Raw genomic sequence first — 6,000 nt, 5'->3', positions numbered from 1 at the left:
TCATGTTTTTGTTGGGGGGAGGGTATGGTGATATTGTGGTGTTTTGGTCTGTTTTTGTTTTTTCAACTCCCCCTGTTCACCTCTATGTGTGTATGTGTGATAAATGTTTCCAACTCTCCCAAAATTATAAAGCAAGGTGATTTTGGTCCCCAATATAGGAGCTCTCACTGGCAGCCACATGGTGCAGAGCTTCCAGCTTCTCCCCAAATCTGTGTTGCCCCCCCCCCATCCCCACCTGCCTCAGCACCCACATCAATTCTGCCCCACTCCTCATGTAAGGCTGAAATTCATGAGTAAGGCTGGAGCTTCTCCCATGAGACTGACTCCAAGCCCAACCAAATACACGCTACTCGCAAAGAAATTGCAAGAGTTGGTAACACTGCACTACACTATGGCACTCTCCGGCTGCTCAAATGGCCCTTTGGAGCCATAGATGAACTCTGAGGCTGCTCTAGGTTACTCGAGGAGCTGAACTGGCCTGCAACTGGCTAAAGAGCCAGGAAGCTGCAACTGTGGCATAAAAACATCTGTCCCTTCCCTTCCCTCCTGAGGAATGGACAATGAAGAAGATGAGGCGCTTTCCTCTACAGAAACTGGAGTTAGAACTGGCCCAAATGCTAAGTGTTAAATACACTGGTGGACTCTCCCTCTGACAGGCCCTCATTGTCTGGGACATAAATGTAGGTAGGGGCAGTTTCTTGGAGAATGGTGGTTTGGGGAAAATAGATCACAGGGTTCCTTGAGGGACCTCCAGACTTTTGGTTGCTTATCCAACTGCATAGATTTTGATAATCAAAATAGCAGGACCAGAGATTTGTCTGGAGAATTTTTGAAGAAATAGCAGGCACATCTGGGCAGGTAATGGGGGTGAGGTAAGAAAAGAGCTGTGGCGTGTGGAAAGAGAGAAGAAGAGAGGTGGTGAGGGAACTGAAGATAGGGAGCAAGTTGACTCTGTGGGACGTAGCTTGAAAGCTTTGGCTCAAAGATTCATCAAAGTATCTGGTGTAACCACTTTCATTTGAAATAAATGATTGTATTTAGCTCAAAGCAAACATTTGCAGGAACAATTAATGTGACTGCCGTCCTTAAAATTCCGAAGTGCTGCCTGGATTTAAACTCAATTGGAGTCATGCTACGCTAATAGTTGTGTCACAGCGGTAAACTCACACCGCTTTGAAAATTGTGAGGCAACTTCAGCAAACCTTTAATACTGTCACCATGCACAGTATTTCTGCAAAGCACCTAATGTTTCACAAGAGAGGCTGCACAGTTTATTGAAATCTAGGAAAATATTTCATTCGTTGCATTTTAGATGTAAAGATAAGGCCAAATCTAGAGTCCTTATCTAGCCAAAATCTCACTACATTGAAAAGAATGGATAAGAACTGTAGAATCTGAACCATGCTGATGTACTGTACAAAACATTTTTACTTTATTTTCCTTTATGTATAGGTCTTTAAGATTTTTCTGTGAGTTTCATAATTGGCTTTGAACTACGTGTAGCTCTTTTCACTGTGGTATGCTACGGACTGATAGACCAACAAAAAAAGAAAGAAAATTCACACATTAATACCCACCAGAAATGTCCTGCTCCTTCTTATTTGGCATGATTAAAGATCTGCACCATCACAGCCACTGGAAAGGAATCCTTACAATTCTCCTCTCTCACAAAACAAAGGCTGCTCACTGAAGTGTTCAGGTACTCAGTTACATTCAACACAAGCTAATTCACTTATCCTCAACAAGTGGGCTATTGATTTTTTGCCTGTTTTCTAAGATGCCTGGGGCTCTCTGAATTACAAGAGCATCCTGTATTAAAAAAAAAAAAAAGGAAAGGAATGCAGTGGAAAATGTCCCTTTGCTCATCAGTAATTAGGATGACTTCATGTTTGTTTAGTTCTGTCAGTACATTCAGCATAGACGTGGTTCATGAAGCATTCACAACCCTATTTCACCTGCCTGTACTGTAGAGTTGACACTATCAACTGACCTGGATTCCTTTCTGGGCTGAAAATAATATAGATTTTTCCCATATTAGGATGTATGCTCTCACTGTCTTTAGGAGTCATTTGCTAATCCTGCTCCCTGATTACATAAGGGCTTGTCTACACAATGCAGCAGTCAGCACTAGTGGGGTGTGAATTCTAAAGTGCACCAACGTGTTGTGTACTAACAGGCCCATCTGTGCCCATCTGGTGTGCATGTGCACCAAAGGTTGCTGTTAGTACGCTTTAGTACTGCCTATCAGTCAGCTAGATTTTAAACCCTTCCTGTTATGTTCACCACATATAAACAGAGAAATTAAATAAAACAATAAAATACACTTTTAGGAAGGCTGCAATGGGATAACATTTAATACCTTAAAATCCAAACTTTTAACACACAAGAACCAAAAAGAGAGAAAAAGCAGCTTGCTCTATAAGGCAGAGAGGCCCAAGTCATCCCACCTAGTTTTAGCTGCCTTTTTCCACGCTGACTCTGATCACAAGTTTTTCAACCAGCAGGATCAGGAAAATACTTATCAATTAAAGAGAGAACCTACAGTTCCAACACAGGTTTCAAATATCTCACACCTCCAGATAGGGATCATATCTTCATTCCCTGTGTAAAATGTTGTGCACATCTGTGGCACTACATACAACAATTAAATAAATAAGCAGAGAGGGAAAGAGAGTAAACAAATTACAAGAATCACCATCTATGTTTGGAAAATAAGAGGAACAATTGCTCTTTGGTGATTGTTCACTAGAAGAGAGAACTCAGATGGTTGGTTTTAGACATGTGAAACTATGATGCTGTGGTCACAATGTTCCAGTCTTCACGTTTTATATTTGTTTGTTTTTACCTTAAATTAACTTTTCAAATTTGGAAGCTCTGGAACAATTATTGTTTTTTGTCTTTATTCCCAAAGTTAATGTTACTTAACCCTCCCTCCCCCATCCCCCTTCTTCCAGAAGTTCAGATTTCCTGGTGGAAGATCCCTGACACTGAGGCTGGATTCTGTTTGACAAAGAAGCTGGAGGTGGCAGCTTACAGGTGTGTGATTTGCAGCAGCTAGGCAGAACTACCTTTTTCACAGGGGGATCCAAATACCGGAGAGGTCCAGGTGCTGCTGTGGGCTGTTCCCACAGCTGATGCCCCCACTATGTGTGCAGGGATGGGAGATACGGGGTGGGCGGGTTGGGAGGGGGGAAGCCAGAGAGGAATGGAACCAGAAAAAATAGCCCACAGGACAGAAATATGACCCTTTGGCGCTTTCCTGAGCTACACAACTGATGTGCTTCTGGCCCTAATAACCAGCTTCCCTTGACAGCTGTACTCTGATCCCTAGCTCCTCCTCATAAAATTACATTCTATTTAATTTTTTTCCAAATAATATATGTGTGCACACGTGCATGTCTGCGTGTACAAGCGCACATGGTTGAGAGCTTCTTAAAATTGAGAACCTTAACCATGGGTTACAATGAGACTAATACACTCTAGTAATTCTGCTGCAAAGATGGACTACTGTAACTGATGCAATTCATGATAACCAAAACACATGTTCAGTCAATAGTTGAAGGAGGAGAGGGAGGGGAGAATCTGTCAACTGTAGTACAGTTCCAGCAAAGATATAGCCCATGTTCTCTTTATCAAATTGACACACACAGAAATTTCAATCTATATGCCATGTATAAAATTGCTTCTAGAAAGAGGATATGTGACTTGATAAACTTGTGCAGGACCAAATAAAGCAGGACTGATGACAAGAAGTATCTACTTAAACAAACAACCAAAAAAAAAAAAAAAAGAGGAAGCAAAAATTTTAATCAGATCTTTGTGACGTGGAAGTCCAAGTATGGCATTGTCTTGATGGAGTTGGCAAATAAGTCCAAGCTATTCTTGCCAACACTCTTTTTATAAAACACAGTTCATCATCTACAAGCATAAAAATGCTTAAGAGCAGCAAAAATTCATCTTTTTTATTGAGAATTTCTTTTAAAAAAGCTGCATTTTTTCCAACATAAAGTTAAAAAAAAAATCTTTCAGCCAATCCTTAGCATGCCAGCTATTAGATCAGAAAAGTGTGTGTGTTTAATTAAGAAGTAATAGGCTCACCCTTCTAGGAGTGGCTTTCATAAAAAAACGAACCTTAACTATAATGGCACTATTGGAATAGCACTGTAGAAATAATTGCTCTTTTGCATCATTGGTTACATTTTATCAGAGATTAAAAGGGACAACTCAATATAGTGGAAGACAGAATATAAAAAGTGCCATAGTTAGATGAAGTTTAATATATAAAAATGACCTTTTATTTATTTCCATGTAGCTTTATTCTGTAATGTTAACTGACTGCAATTTCCACATAATTTTACACATAATGGACTCAACCAGACAAATGGGTTTTTAACTTGACAAATAATCACAAGTTTAGTGAATAATTTGAAGCCAAATCTTCTATAGTTCGGTCATCCACGCCTCCCACTACCATATTAGTTTTGAGTCGAATCAAACCTTACTATATCTCACAGTTAAGCATTAAAACTCAAGTTTAAGAATATATTTCTCAACAAGGATACATTTTGACAAAAGTTTGAATAACTGCAATACTAGAAACCATTGTTTCCATTCTAATTTTGATATTCTGTTGCAAGTTTTCTTGCCTCTGCTTCTTCTGCCACTAAGCTAAATCTGTGCTTGGATATTGGTTTGAGAGTCAGTTTGGTTTTTACAAGCCAAGGAGAAAAAAATAGTTTTAACCATGAGGGGACTGAAATCCTGGTGTGAAAAATAATTAAGAATGATTAAGAATGTTTGGTTCCGGACTTTTGAAGAGAAACACTGGTTTGGGACAGGATCTGGCAAGATGTAATTCCTTTACAGCACTACAAAGGGTACAATAGAAACCTCAAGCCTAAATAGAAAGATGTTGTAAAAACACTGTAATGCTACTGTTGTGGATTGGGCAAAACCATTGAAGCAGGAGGGTGTAACCACCAATGTTCATTTAAGATAACTATAAGAAACCATTGAGCTCTTTTATGGCACCAGAAATTTGAAACAATAGCAGCCTCCACCTGAAACACAGGTACATAACCATCCAAAACAAAGGTATATGTGGGCAGAGTGGGTTTTCCTACATAAGAACATAAGAATGGCCATACTGGGTCAGACCAATGGCCCATCTAGCCCAGTACCTTGTCTTCCCCATAGTGGCCAATGCCAGATGCTTCTGAGAGACTGAACAAAACAGGGCAATTATCAAGTGATCCATCCCATGATGTCCAGTCCCAGCATCTGGCAGTCAGAGGCTTAGGGACATCCAGAGCATGGGGTTGTGTCCCTGACCATCTTGGCTAATAGCTATTAATAGACCTATCCCTCCATGAACTTTCTTTTTTTTAACCCAGTTATAGTTTTGGCCTTCACAACATCCCAAGGCAATGAGTTCCTGGGGATTTTCTCATTAGAGGTGCGTGTGTAGACAGAGAAAGGCAGAAAAAAAAAAAGCATCAACTGACACAGAAAAGGAGAAAAAAGCCCAACAACTTCAACAAAGCTCCAAGAGTATGACCTTGAGAAAAGCATTGCAAAGAGCTTTTTTTGGGGCTGAGTGCTGGCTGAAAGTGGTCTGGAATTGTGAGCAAATAAACTGTCACTGTCTGATTGCTCCTGTGTTCTGGGAAACAGGACTCTACATTCTCTCTCAGCACACAGGATTGCATCAAAGATACCTGACCCCACCATCGACTTCTCCTCCTAACATAAATAACCGGTAGGACCCTGAACTTTGGCTATTCCTACTATATTATTTGCCAGGATCAGAGGAGTCTGTATAAATGTTCGCCCTCATTACAGTAAAGTAACTGGCAAATGAATCCTCCTTTTCACAAGATGGGTAATGTTCAGAGCAGTGATTTTTGTGCCAGTAATAAAAAAAAAAGAAAAAAAAAAAAAAAGAAGTGATTGCCCTGATCTCCAGGGCTTTTGAATCCACCCCTTCTATTGAAGCCAAAG

At 40.2% G+C, this 6,000-nt stretch overlaps 1 protein-coding gene across 7 annotated transcripts in view; it reads right to left on the bottom strand.

The window, feature by feature from the left end:
- Nucleotides 1-6,000, bottom strand: part of WWOX (WW domain containing oxidoreductase) — a 635,942-nt gene that overhangs the window by 341,187 nt on the left and 288,755 nt on the right. The gene's annotated exons all lie outside the window — the stretch shown is intronic.

Source organism: Mauremys reevesii, linkage group 16 (genome assembly GCF_016161935.1).
Source record: "Mauremys reevesii isolate NIE-2019 linkage group 16, ASM1616193v1, whole genome shotgun sequence".
In the NCBI taxonomy this organism is placed as follows: Eukaryota; Metazoa; Chordata; order Testudines; family Geoemydidae; genus Mauremys; species Mauremys reevesii.
Note: the sequence above shows the minus strand (reverse complement) of the source record. Positions and strands in the feature narration are given on the sequence as shown.